General features: G+C 53.4%; 1 protein-coding gene across 3 annotated transcripts in view; it reads right to left on the bottom strand.

Annotated features, from left to right (window-relative positions):
* Positions 1-9,192, bottom strand: part of TPST2 (tyrosylprotein sulfotransferase 2) — a 45,962-nt gene extending 36,770 nt beyond the window's left edge. For 2 of the 3 annotated variants that reach the window (XM_048221531.2, XM_026484704.4), the window contains exon 1: positions 9,108-9,181. The gene's annotated coding sequence lies outside the window, so the exon portion shown is untranslated. Of the gene's footprint in view, positions 1-9,107 lie in introns of all 3 variants that reach the window. The other variant, XM_057306015.1, reaches the window with a different exon arrangement.
* Between the last annotated feature and the right edge of the window lie 4,702 nt (positions 9,193-13,894).

Below are 13,894 nucleotides of genomic sequence, written 5' to 3' on the forward strand. Positions count from 1 at the left end.
CTTCATTCCCGGGGGGGTAAGTAGAGACCCCCAAGGATCTCAGGGGTGGAACTTGCCCAGACTCCCCCAGCAGGTGGGTGAGGCGGAGCCAGCCTCAAACCTCAGTGCCCCACCTCCCAGGAGGGGGGTGTTCACGGGACACCCACAGAGGGCCACCAGAGGACCTACCAGCTAAACACTCTCCCTGCACTGCACCCACCTTGGGGAGCCCAGATCTGTTCGGTACTCCAAATCTGCCTTCGTGACCTGAGCAAATCACCTCCACTCTCTGAGCCTCAGTCTCTGAGTCTCCTGTGAAAGGAAGAGGCTGGACTCAATTTCTAATATTGCTATCCTCCCCCAGATTATCCAACAAATGTGCACTGTGGACCTGTGTGCACCAGGGAGCCGTGAACACAGCGTGGGGCCTGCCCAGGGAGCCCAGCGCCACTGAGACAGAAGGAAGGGTGAGGGCAATGATCCGATGCGCCACGCACCTGCCGTGTGCGGACTCAGGGGGAGTCCCCAGAGGCAGGGTAACCAACATCTCCGCCCCCAGGTGACAGCCCCCTGCTGAGCCCCCAAACCACGTTAAACCCAAAGCTGCACTCCGCCCCCTTGCTGCCAACCCAAGCTTCCTGTTCCACTGCCTCCCCCACAGCCCCGGGGCCTGCCCTCTGGGCCCCCAGCCCTGCCACTGCCTGCCCCTGCACTAGGGGCCCCAGGGGTGGGGCTGCTGAAGGGGGACGGCCTCAGAACCCCTGCAGTGCTGTGCTGCCTCTCCTGGCCTCCAGACCTCCCTGGGCCTCCACCTCCGGCCGGAATGCGGGAATCCGCACACCACCTACTCCCATGCCCCCGGGAGGGTGGTCGGGGAGTCCCCGAGCTCTGTGAGGGTTCGGTCCCGAAGGTTCTGGGCGCAGGATGTCACTCACAGCCAAAGGAAGTGGGACAGAGAGTTTCTAATGAGATAAAGGAAGAGCTGGGGTAGGGGGGGTGGAGGGGAAGTAGTGACGGTGGGGGAGGGAGAAGACAGACAGACAGATGGAGAGAGCCAGCCAGCCAGAGACTGAGAGAGACCCGGTTCGGGAGACCTGAACAGAGGGAGATAGGGACAGGAAAGGAGACAGGGAGAGACAAAAATAGAGACCCAGCCAGACGCAGGGAGCAGGAGCGAGATGGGGGAGCTGGAACAGCCAACCGGAACCTCAGCTCCGTGTCCTTCCCCAAACCTCAGTCAAGGCTCCTGGGGCTTCGGGGAGGAGGGGAACCCGAGAGCAAGGTCACTTGCCAGCCTGGCCCCTTGTGAGCCGCGCCCCCTGCCCCCCCCTCCCCGCGCCGTCGTGGGGCTGCCCAAATTCCCACCTGCTGAAGGCCACCTTCCCAATTACTCTCACCTGTTTCATATTTTTGTTCAATGAATTCAATATTGCTAGAACATTTTCAAAGGAAACTAGAAGCCACGGGCTTAAATGAAAAACATGCTCTAATTAAAAAGAAATTGCAAAAACAAATGCAAAGGAAGCGATCTTTAAGGCTCCTAGCTGGGGGCGGCCACCCCGGGCGCCCAGGCGGAGGGGGGGAGGGGGGAGCCCAGCAAGCAGGCGGTGCTCTGTGTTAAACAACAGGAGCCCGGAGAGAAGTGCAAAGATAGCACCCATCGATGACTCTCCTGGGAGTCAACAAAGGGCAGAGGAAGACCTGGAGAGGAAAACTCTCATTCTCCAGGGGGAAACCCGGGTCCTCCAGGGAGGCACTGGACCCTGTGTTGTGACTCCTGCCGACCTCCAATTTTAACACCCCACTCCACCCCCACCCACGCTTTATGAACATCCGGAAGTCTGAGCCATGAATTCTAGGCGACCTACGGGGCCACAGGGTCACACTCCTCTGAACCTTTGCCCCTGCGGTTCTCCCCCTGGAACACCTTTCCTGCCCTCTCTACCTAGCTAACTCCTACTGGCGCAATTTGTAGCCCCCCCCCCCCCACCTCCAGGAAGCCTTTCCTGACTGCGTCGCATCCCAGTACCAGTATCCCCCAAAGCACTCAGCATCCTGTATGACCTCCCCAGCCTGCTGTCTCCTCCACTGGACATTCCCCACATCCTCGCAGGACCCGGCATGACCCCGTTTGTTGACTAAATGCAAGAACAGACTAAATAAAGAAGTGAAGGCCCCCTGATGCCCTCTGACAGTCGAAATCAAAACAAAACCTTCTCTGAGCTATGTGGGAAAGTTTCAGGCAGAAGCCCCAAGAGCTAAGCATCCAGCAGGCACTCAAATATTAATGGCAATCATTATTTTACTATCACCTTACAAAATATTGAAACTTAAAGGGACCCAAGAGATAATTAGATCCAGGGGTTGCCAGACTTTCTGTAAAGGGCCCGGCAATAAACATTTTCAATTCTGTTGGACCTCATGATCTGGGCAGAACCTAAACTCTGCCCTTGTGGCATAGAAGCAGCCACCGACAGAATGGAAATAAATGAGTGTGGTTGTATTCCAATAAAACTTTATTTACAAAAACAAGCAGTGGGCCACACTTGGCCCAGGGGCCTGTAGTTTGCCAACTTTCTAGGTAGGCACCTAGGTCAGAGATGTGGTTGACTTTTTCTTTTCTTTTCTTTTTTTATTGGTTGACTTTTTTCTTGTCTGATGCCTCCACTAGAGGGTAAACTCCAGGAAAAATGGGACCTGGTAGCTTCTTAAATCCTGCACCCCAGCATCTAGCTGAGAACCTTCCACAGGTCTGTGGGCCACAAGTAGTTCCTGAGTCCTCCAGGGTGACCCAGGCCCAGTGCCAGGTGCTGGGGCCACAGCCCTGTGACTACAGATGCCCGTGGAGGGCGTCCCTCAGTTGGTATCTATGCAGTGAGGGGACGGATGGATGACTCCCGTGGGCGGCCTCTGGAGTTGGGCACATCTGGGTTCAAATTTCCACTGCTGTCCCACCAGGCCTGTGGGACCTCGGGGAAAGTGACTCGACTGTCTCTGAGCCTCAGTTTCCAGGAAATGGAGTGGTCAGTAACAAATGCCCCCCTGGATCCCTTGTGAGGAGAGAGAAAGGGTATGGGATGGTGTCCCCGGAGCCTTGCAGGTGGTGTAGATATGCCGGGACACAGACACATACTCACCAGGACTCACAGAACAGGGACCTCCGCTGGCCCTGAATATCTCACCGTGGGTTAAGTGGGGCCCTCAACCAGGTAAGGTGGGACCCTGGGGCCCAGAGACAGGGGCTTCCCACCCAGGGAGTGTGCAATGGGGACAAGCTCCTGATGTGCTAAAAGCCTTGAGGCTTCTAGTGGCAAAACAGGTTACCAGGAAGCCTCAGACAACCTCCGATGTCCTAGAAAAGCAGAGCTGGAAGGACTCTTGAAGAACGTGGAAACCAGGGGTTAAAAATTTTTGTGTTTAAAGCAATGAACTATGTGTAGGGGCGCCTGGGTGGCTCAGTCGTTGAGCGTCTGCCTTCGGCTCAGGGCGTGATCCCGGCGTTCTGGGATCGAGCCCCACATCGGGCTCCTCTGCTGGGAGCCTGCTTCTTCCTCTCCCACTCCCCCTGCTTGTGTTCCCTCTCTCGCTGGCTGTCTCTGTGTCAAATAAATAAATAAAATCTAAAAAAAAAAAAAAAAAAAGCAATGAACTATGTGTTCAAGTGACACCCACCCAGGCAGGCCCGTGGCGTCCTCAGAGCCGTGAAGACCTGTACTGGGCCAGAGGGCCCTGGGGGCCAGAGAGTTCATGCATGTGATGGTGGGGAATGGTGTGCTGGGCACCACAATGACCAGGAGAGCCCAGCACATTTAAGGGGGAGCTTCAGGTCACTCCAGTTTGGCCCAAGCTCCTGAGTTCCCAAAAGAAGTGGGAAACTGGATGAGTCTCTAAAAATAATCGAATGTTGGCTCAATTTAAAATAAAACACCATGGGAGCTAAACAGAAACTGTCCTGTGGGTCAAAGTCATCAGGGACAGCTTGCTGCAGTCCAACCTGCCCATTTCTCAGGCGGGAAAACTGAGTCTCAGAGAGGGAAAGCACCTTGCCCAATGTCACACAGCGATTCGGAAGCCCAGCTGGGACTCAGCTGCCTCCAAGCCCCTACCCGGCCCCAACTGCTCAGGAGAGTGTGGGGGAATGGGAGGGAGTGGAGCGATCAGGGTTGGGGGGTAGGAATCCGGACTTCACAAGCCAAGAGTCCTGTTTGTTCTGTCATCCAGAATGGACTGTGGACAAACGGGCAGGGAAAGGGATAAACGTGCATTAATAATACATAATAATTTATAACAGTATGTAACAATGTAATAGAGTAATAATAACCAACAACTTCTGAGTATCTGAGTATTTTCTATGTGCTGGGCATTAAGATAGGGTATCGAGAGGGGGCACCTGGGTGGCACAGCGGTTAAGCGTCTGCCTTCGGCTCAGGGCGTGATCCTGGCGTTGTGGGATCGAGCCCCACATCAGGCTCTTCCTCTATGAGCCTGCTTCTTCCTCTCCCACTCCCCCTGCTTGTGTTCCCTCTCTCGCTGGCTGTCTCTATCTCTGTCGAATAAATAAATAAAATCTTTAAAAAAAAAAAAAGGGTATCGAGAATGGGTAAGACGGTAATTAAGAGTGTAGACTCTGGATTCAAATCCTGTCTCTCCCACTTCCTAGCAGGATGCCCTTGTGCAAATGACTTCACCTCTCCGTGCCTCGGCTTGTCCAATTCCTATGGCCACTGGGAGGATCAAATGAGTTCATGTCATAGAGCGCCTAGAACACTGCCTCGCGCCCGGTGAGCTCTGCTGGTATCGGCTATAATTACGGCCTTTGGACAGATGGGGAAGCTGAGGCTCCCAAAGGGACACGCTCAAGATTCCAACAGCCTGTCTGACCCTGAGCTGTCCCATTTTTGCCTTGCAACAAGGTAAGCACTGGACCCCGTGCCCTCTGGTCCAATCCAGGAGGCAGGTCCTATCTGCACCACTATTCTGCAGACAAGAAAACCCATGTGGCGGGAAGGCAGCCAACGAACACAAACGCACAACCGCTGAGCGAAACAACCGGAATCCGATGCAGGCGCGAGCCCTCGAGCATGCACGCTGCCACCAGGCCCACTTTCTGGCCACCAGCCTGCTTTCTGGCCACAGCAGCCCGGTCAAAAGTCTGGTTGATGCAAGAATGCACTTGGCAGACAGGCTGGCTGCCCTGAGCTTGCCTCCTACCATCTGAGCATGCAGGATAACACGAAGCTCCTCCCTGGGCGGCAGCCCTGGCGGCTCCCCAGGGCATGTGGGCAGGGCTGCTGCTGGGGCTCGGCCCACCTCATGGGCCGTTCTCAAAGAATCATTCCCATGAATCCTCCTCATGCCACAACCCAGAGTGGAAGAGACCAGAGAAGGGCCATGGGAGGGCACAGGCATCTCAGAGCCTTCTCCAGAGTGGCCCCAGACAGGGTCAACGCGTGGCTGCAGAGCGGAGAGAAGGGGCCTTGCAGGTGGCAGGAACAGGTGGCACGGGCAGGAGGCCAGAGGCTGCTGTCACCCAGACATGTTTCTGCAGTGCCACAGGGCAGATCAGGGCCATGTGGGCCATACCCAGGCCTTCAAATCACTACCACCAGCCACTGCTGTCCCATCTCTCCTACTACAAATCGATTCACAAAGTCACATTGATAACACGTTTTGACAGCCTTACCAATCCCAAGGGGGCGCCACATCCAAGTTCTGTCTCAGTCCACACCCATTCCCCAGCAGGATACACTGAGGCCCAGAGACCCCGGCCTAGTCTCCTGAACCCTGTTTCCATTTCCCCAGGCTATCCAGGAATGCTCGGTTTTAAAAGGACAAGGAAGGGAAAGTGTGCACAAATGAACAAAGGCAGGAGGGGCTGGCGACAGGTGCCAGAGGCCCGTCTCAACGGCCCTCCCAAAAAGCAGTTGCTCAGGTAGGACGAGGCTGCTCGATGGGAACCCAGAACGCAGAGAGGGATGCTGGGTTCGGTTCCAGAAGGAGCAGACGACAGGCGTAAGAACATGAGGAGGAACTGCTGACCTCCAAGAAACTTGGTTCTTCGGCGAAAATGCCATGTTCTGACTTGGGCTCTCCCCAGGCAACTTCACCCTCATAGAAGGCAAAGAGCGTGAGGGAAGAGGTGGGGGTCCCAGGCACGGGGGCGATGCCAAGAGGAGGGAGGGGTTATCTGCGTGTCCTCCGGAGGGGCACCAACAGGGCCTCTGTAACTGAGGACTGTGGGTCTCAGGTCTGGGGGCAGGGGTGAGGGGGGTGGTGGCATCTGTTCAAACAAGCAGTGGCTCCCTGCGGCCGCTCAGATGGCCCACCCCACATGGCCACCAGGGGAGGTCACCTGCAGAATGAGCATGGGCGGCCAGGGTGGGGCCCCAGGCAGGACCGCTGAGAGCCCCAGACTGGCCTCTGTCCCCGGCCTGGGGTAGGAAGGTCTGGGCAGCTCCCACTCTTCTCTTCTCCTATGCACAGGTTCCTAATAGGCACCACCAGGTCCTGGGGTGGGCACTGTGAGCCCGTGAGCGCCTCGGTGCCCCCCGTCCAGTACAGGGCCCGGTAGAGCGCCCGCAGCAACTACGTCCCGGTTACAGAAGCGACACAAGCACACACACGCCTCGGCGAAGCACTCCACGGGCTTGCTTTCTGGTTTCCTGGCGGACCCAGCGATGCTCCTGGTGGCCCGCAGGACACTCCTCAATCTGCTAATGAGGCATTTAACTCAATGCATATCGGAAAGTAATTTATAACAAGCACATCAAAGCCAGTGATTTCAAAGATTATGACTGCGTCGGACACTGTATTTAGTTAAGATGATCGGTACCCTCATCTGCTGCTGGTGAGACTGTAAAACGGGGCAGCTGCTCTGGGAACCTGGCACTTCTTCAAAAGGTTAAACATAGAATTACCATCCGATCCAGCAATTCCACTCCCAGGGATATACCGGGGAGAACTGAAAACATATGGGCACATGCAGACTTGTACACGAATGTTCACAGCAGCAGTATGCACAATGGCCAAAAAGTAGAACACAAATGTCCACCAGCTGAAAAGTGGTTAAGTAGAGTATAGCCATGCGATGGAATATTAGTCAGTCATTACAAGGTAATGAAGTACAAGTAATGAAACTGATATAATACTGTGTGTTAACTATACTGGAATTAAAATAAAAAATTTTTTAAAAAAGTAATGAAATACCAGGGGGGCCTGGATATTTCAGACTCAGTTACGCGTCTGACTCTTGGTTTCAGCTCAGGTCGTGATCTCAGGGTCCCGAGATCAAGCCCCCGACTCAGGCTCTCTCTCAAATAAATAAATAAACAAATAAATCTAAAAAAAAAAAAAATGTTAAAAAAAAAGTAATGAAATACTTAAAAAAAGTTACGAAGAACAGCTACATACTAGCACAAGGATGGTCCTCAGAATCATTCTAAGTGAAAGGCACTAGTCACAAAAGGCCACATTGTGTGTGACTCATTTACAGAAAATGTTCAGCGTAGGTTAATCCATACAGACGGAGAGTAGATCCGCGGCTGCCAGGGGCTGGGGAAGGAGGGATTGAGAAGTGACTGCAGATGGGTCCAGGGTTTCTTTTTGGGTGATGAAAATGTTCTAGAATTAGGTAGTGGGGCTGGATGCACAACTCTGTGAATATCCTAAAAAACCACTGAACTGAATACTTTAAAAGGGTGAATTGTAGGATATAAGAATTCTCTCTCAGAAAAGCTGCTATAAAGAGATTACATGAGGTTTTAAAAAATAAGGTGATATAAACACATACAGTGAGTAAATAATAGTACAATTGGGATTCAGTCAGGTAAATTGGTCCATGAATGACTCAACAAACCCAATTTCACAGTCATGGAAACTGAGGCTGGATGAGGAGGAATGACTCGCACAGGGTACATCATTACTAAACCAGAGTGAGTCACCCCGAGATTTGCCCAACTCCAGAAGCCTGAAAGGATAGGAGACGGGGTACAGGGAGAAATGTCCACGGCCCAGGATGGGAGGCTGATAAGTGAGGGAAAGGGTCAGTCACCTCTGTGGGTTTCACAACAGGAAGCACCCAACACTGCCTGCAGAGTGCCAGAGAAGGCTTCCAGGACCGGGCACTGCCTGAGGCTTCTGAAGGATGAGTAGGAGTTTGCCAGCTCCCCTCCCCAACAACCATATATGACACATGAAGTCAGGAGGCCCGAGGGTGGGTTTCAGCTCTGCCACATCCCACCTGTGACCTACTAGGGCTGTGGGCACATGACCTTTTTGAGCCTCAGTTTCCCCACCTGTAAAAGGGGAAGTGGGCAAGTGATAAGCACAGTGCCTTGTAACGACTGCACTCCATTGGATGGTTCCCACCCTTCCTCCCGAGAGGATTGGGCATTTGAGTGGGAAAGTCAGACCTGACCTCTGCCCCAAATGATAATAACGACTCTGCCAAGTCCGGCAACCAGGCCTGGGTGACCAAGCCCCTTCCCTCGCTGCCACTTCCAGTCCCAGCTTTATCAAGCACCTCCCGTCCAGCTCACACTGAGAGGGGGAGGTTGCCGGGCGGTGGGGTCTTCTGGCGGAATTTCGCCCCCTCCTCCTCACGTTCACCAGGGCTCCCCCTACCCCATGCTCTCAGCGGCCCCCTCCCCAGCCAGCGATTTCCGCCCCCCAACGCCTCCACTCTGGACACGCCTCGCAACTGCACGGCGTTGCAAGTTAACTTCCACGCGCCCCCCGCGCGTCCCGGAGCCCGCCCGGGGGTCCCCGCACGCCGCGGAGGGGCCGGGGACCCCGACGGCGGTGACACGCCGCCGCCCCCCCGTTCCAACACACGCACGGACGCTGAGCGCCCCACGAGCGCGGGGTCCGAGTTGAGAAGCGCGGTCAGGGGGCCGGGGCTCTGCCGCACCCTGCGGACAGCGCTCGGGCGCCCGGCGCCTGCGGATCCTCTAACCGGCCGCGCGCGCCGCCTCCCGCCCAGCTCCCAGCCCCGGAGCCCCAGCAGCCGCGTCGGGCCCGGGAAAAAGCCGCCCGGGCTGAGGGCTCCCCGGAGCCCGAGGCCGACCCGCAGACGCCCCCCTGACGGCGGCCGCGGCCCGGGCCCGACGCGCCACCCCACGGCCACCTACCGTGCAGAGGCGCTGCGAGGCGACCCCGCGCGCCCAGCGACTCCGGGCTGGCCAGCAGCCCCGGCCGGGGGAGGGGGAGGCGCCCGCGCGTGGGGGCGGGGCCGCGGCGCCGTGACGTCGAGCGGGGGCGGGGCCAGACCGAGGCCCCGCCCAAAGCCGCTCCCTGTCTCTGCGAGCCGCCTCCGGACAGCGCGGAGGGGCGGGATGGCCCGGGAGCTGACCCCACCCCGGAAGTCCTGGTCTGCGGGCTGCCTTACCCACAGGACGGGCAGCTCACCCCTCTTCCTGTCGGGACAGGTCTGTTTCAGAGAACTTCTCTTCTGTCTGGAAGCAGCGAAGTGGAATGGTTGCCGAGAAGTGGTGTAAGAGAAGAAGACTAGACCCTGAGCAGAGTGCATTTATGCTACTGTGTGTGTAGCGCAAGGAAAAAAGAGGGAGGGGTTATCATACAGATTCATAGACATCGGGGGTTCTCAAGAAGGGGGCGATTTTGCCCTGCTCCCCCAGCCCCACCCCAAGGACATTTAACAATATCTGAAGACATTTTTGGTTGTCACAGCTGGGGTGCGGGGTGTCCTACTGGTGTCTAGTGGCTAGAGACCTGAGATGCTGTTAAACATCGCACAGTAATACAGAGCAGCCCCTTCCCCACCCACCCACCCCCAACCTAAAATGTCAGTTGTGCTGAGGTTGAGAAACCCTGACATACATGAGTAAAATAAAACTCCAGCCTGGTAGGTCTCAAGATATTTAACCTCGCTATGCCTCTGTTTCTTTATCTGTAAAATGAGTATATGATGGATCTATCTATGCATTACATGCATATGCATTGAAGGAAGGGGAAGGAAGGGATGCAGGCTTACTTTTCATTGTGAAAAGTTTTGTGTTTTTTTTTAAATAAATTTAAAATAAATTCCTGTAATAGTTACAACCATAACAGCAAACACACACACTAAGTGCGAAGCATCTATCTAAACACTTCATCTATATTTACATATTTAAACTATAAATAGCCTGTGTGATAGGTCTATTATCACCCCCATCTCACAGATAAGAAAACCAAGGCATACAGATATTAGAAAACCAAGGCATACAGATAATAAGTGATGGGCCCCTGGCTAGCCATGTATTCATTTGTAGCTCTTCATTAATTCATTCACGGGTCCAGTAAATAGTGCCTCCCTTGTAGAAAGTGTTGAGACTGACAATATCAAATCCTCTGTCTCCATGAAACTGGCTGTTATTGGAAAACAATATCATATAGCGTTTGTTGTGCAAATATTAGAGGCCTTGTATGACTGCATAGTAACTCTGCTGGGTGTTTTCTTTTTTTTTTTAAGATTTTTATTTATTTATTGGAAAGAGAGAGAGAGGGAGGGAGGGAGAGAGGGCATGAGCAGGGGGAGGGGCAGAGGAAGAGGGAGAAGCAGACTCCCCACTGAGCAGGGAGCAGACACACACACAGCTTCCGGCTTGATCCCAGGACCTTGAGATCATGACCTGAGCAGAAGGCAGATGCTTAACTGACTGAGCCACCCAGGCTCCCCTCTGCTAATACCCCTTTGTGGGTGCAGAACTGGAGATCAAGGGAAGAGATCTGAATGGAGAGCATTTGTTTAATAACATTCTAGCTGGCAACAGCCTCTCCTGAGCACCTCGTGTCAGGCACTGGGATTCAGCAGGTGACAGGACAAGGCCCCTGCATCCAAGGGGGAAACCAGACCCTTCAACAAGCACTCATGATAAAGTGGGCACCTCTAACTGGGGAGGAAACAGGGGGGATTAACCTGGACCAGGGAGGGAGAGCCAGGAGTGTTCACACTAAGGCCTGAAGCATGGAAGGGTGTGCAAGTCACCGAGACCTGCAGGTGCAAAGGCCCAGCAGGAAGCACCTTTCAGAGGCAGACTTTCCAAAAGTGCGGTGGACAGGATGTGGGGAGAGGGGGAGATAGGAGGTCAGAGGGGTGTGCAGGGGCTGGATGCTGCCAACCGTGGGAAGGAGTCAGGACTTTATCTTGCAGAATGGAGAGACATGGAAGGTGTTCCCCTGGGGAAGGACATGGTTAGATTTGCCTTCTGCAAATATTCTCTGGTTGCTCCGTGGAGCAGGACAGGCAGGGAAGCAGATTCGGAGGCTGTTGAAGTACCCCAGGGGAGGTGGCCAACCCAGGGCAAAGCCAGAGGCATGGAGGGAGTGTTCAGGTTCCAGAGAGATCTGGAAGACAGAATTAGCAGATCTCAGTTGCAGGGCTAAAGAAAGGGACCTGATGATCTGGTTTCTAGGTTAGACCTCCTATCAGCCCTCTAACTCGGCAAACCCCTCCAGTCTCAAGCTAGCTGTCCCCTCCTCGAGGAAGCCTACCTGGCCCCCAGGAGATCCTGATGAGATGGGCACTGGCCCAGGCCACCCAGGAATTTGATGTGACTTTGAAAGCAAACGAAGGATCTCATCCTGTCTGCTCCTCCAGTCTGTGAACAGCCAGGTGGGGGGGCCTCTTCTGTCTTCTCCCCCAACCTGTTTCCCCAGCATTCAGGAGGCCGTCAGCCAATATTTGTCTGAAGCAGGAAGAATAAATGTGGCATATAACACGTTGATTCCAAAACTCTTTCCGGCTCTGACGTTGAAGAAGCTGGTGCTAATGATGAGTCAGGGCTTGCTGTTGTTTAGGCTCCTTTAGGTTCCTAGATGTATTATATTCAAGGTGATCCTTTACTCCTCCCAACAACCTCATTACTCCCATTTTACAGATGAGGAAACAGAAGCTTCATCCGGTTATTTGTCTTGACCACAGGCAACAGCTTGCAGATGTCAGAGCTGAGATGCCGACTCAGGACAGCGGTGGGAGGAGGTCGCCCTGCAGGGGACAGGAAGGAAGCGAGGCTAGAAGGGCAGGTGGTTTTCTCCCGCTGGAAGGATGCGCACCACTCCTGGCTGGGTACCCAAGCTTCACAAAGCACTCTGGTATTATGTAGCTGATCCAGATGCTTCGCCGTCATGACAACAAGGCTCTAAAGAGATGCTCACCTCTCTAGAAGCTCCTCGGGACACCCTGGCACAATGCCCCTTTGCCAACACTCGGTTGCTATATGTCCCTCAGCATCTGGCGATGGCCACCTCTGGGTGGTTCTTGCACCCTCTCCCCCCCCACACACACACACACTGCTGACTTGGTATCCGTGCCCTGTTGCCCGAAAGATGGTGGCTTGCCTCCTCTTGCTGTGGACAGGAGAGAACATTCCATAACCAAGGTGCTTTGTCTCCCCAAAGGCCAGCGACTCCAAGATTCATGAGCTGGGATCTGATGTTGAAACATGATGACATCCCAGCTGACACTGCGTTTGGAAGCCAGCATTTAGGGCAAGGCTCCTGCAGAGTTAAAACCAGCAGGGAGAAGTCCCCAAGAAAGCAATGGGCATCTTAGCCACGGGGCCAAGTCCGGCTCTGTGGGGCCCTCCAGCGCGGTGACCATCAGCACGACTGCTGTTGAGCAACCTGAGAAAGTCAAATACTCAGTTTCAATCTCAAGGTGAAACATGTGACTTATCTTTAAGCTCTGAAATTCTGTTGCTGGTGGTGAGAAGCTCACATCTAGGTGGAAGGAGGACCCCCAGCAGGAGCAACTTACATAACTTACATATTACTTACAACTTACAACTTACATAACTTGCAACTTACTCTGTCCATAACTTACATCGCACTCCCTCCCAGCCTTCTTCCATGTTCTGGTCTTGGACTTGCTTGTACTTTGTACTTGTTCTGGTTTTTGATACATGTTGTGTTTATTTATAAATTTGTTAACAAGAGCTAAATAGGGGTGCCCAGGTGGCTCAATTGGTTAAGCATCTGCCTTCGGCTCAGGTCGTGATCCTGGGGTCCTTGGATTGAGTCTTGTCCTGGGCTCCCTGTTCAGTGGGGAGTCTACTTCTCTCTCTCCCTCTGCCCCCCTTCTCCCCACCCCTCCTCCCACCCCATGCCCATACATGCTCTCTCTCTCTCTCTTGCTCTCTCTCTGTCTCAAATAAATAAATAAAAGCTTTTTTAAAAAAGCTAAATAAATGTGTGGATACAATAATAAATCAAATATAAAATAATTATTTTGTTATTTCCATCCTAGTTGTTGTTGGTTGGTTTTGCCAAGTGTCTGTCTCATGTTTTAGCACTGCTGACATTCACCTTGTTTTCAAAAAACACCCTTGATAAAATGAGGGCATTGACACCTTTCTTTGAGTTAGAGCAATCTGGAAAATCTAGATTATGAATGCATGTAAATTTTACCACTCACTGAACCAGTGGATTTCTGTTCTGTTTGCCTGTTATAGGACGCACAAGATGGATACCCTGAACAAAACAGAACAAAAAACAGCCGCTATGTCCAAAATATTTCTTCCAAGAAGTATGAAACACAAATTCTAAGTGATCAGAAAGCAGTTGTGTTATATTTGCATGGAGACTGTTTTTCTTTCCCTTTCTCTTTCTCATCAGATCGTGTGTCTTGTGGTCTGTGAGGCCGTAGAGTTTGTTTCGTGTGGCCCATGTGACTGGAAGGCTTCACTCCACCATAGTCAAATTTTAAAGCTGCACCCACGGACCTTAGGAATTGAGACTGGGGATCTATGTAACTTGACTTGGAAGTCAGAGAATCATGGCAGCTTAGAGATGAATTGCAGAATCTTGGAGCATCAGGGAAGTTGGGAGCCATGGAATCCCAAGGTCGGACAGAAACTTGGGGCTGGGTGGACATTCGAGCTGCCTGTGTGGAGACTGGAAGAACAAGTCCCAGGGAACA

The sequence above is a fragment of the Ursus arctos genome, unplaced genomic scaffold, assembly GCF_023065955.2.
Source record: "Ursus arctos isolate Adak ecotype North America unplaced genomic scaffold, UrsArc2.0 scaffold_34, whole genome shotgun sequence".
NCBI lineage: Eukaryota > Metazoa > Chordata > Mammalia > Carnivora > Ursidae > Ursus > Ursus arctos.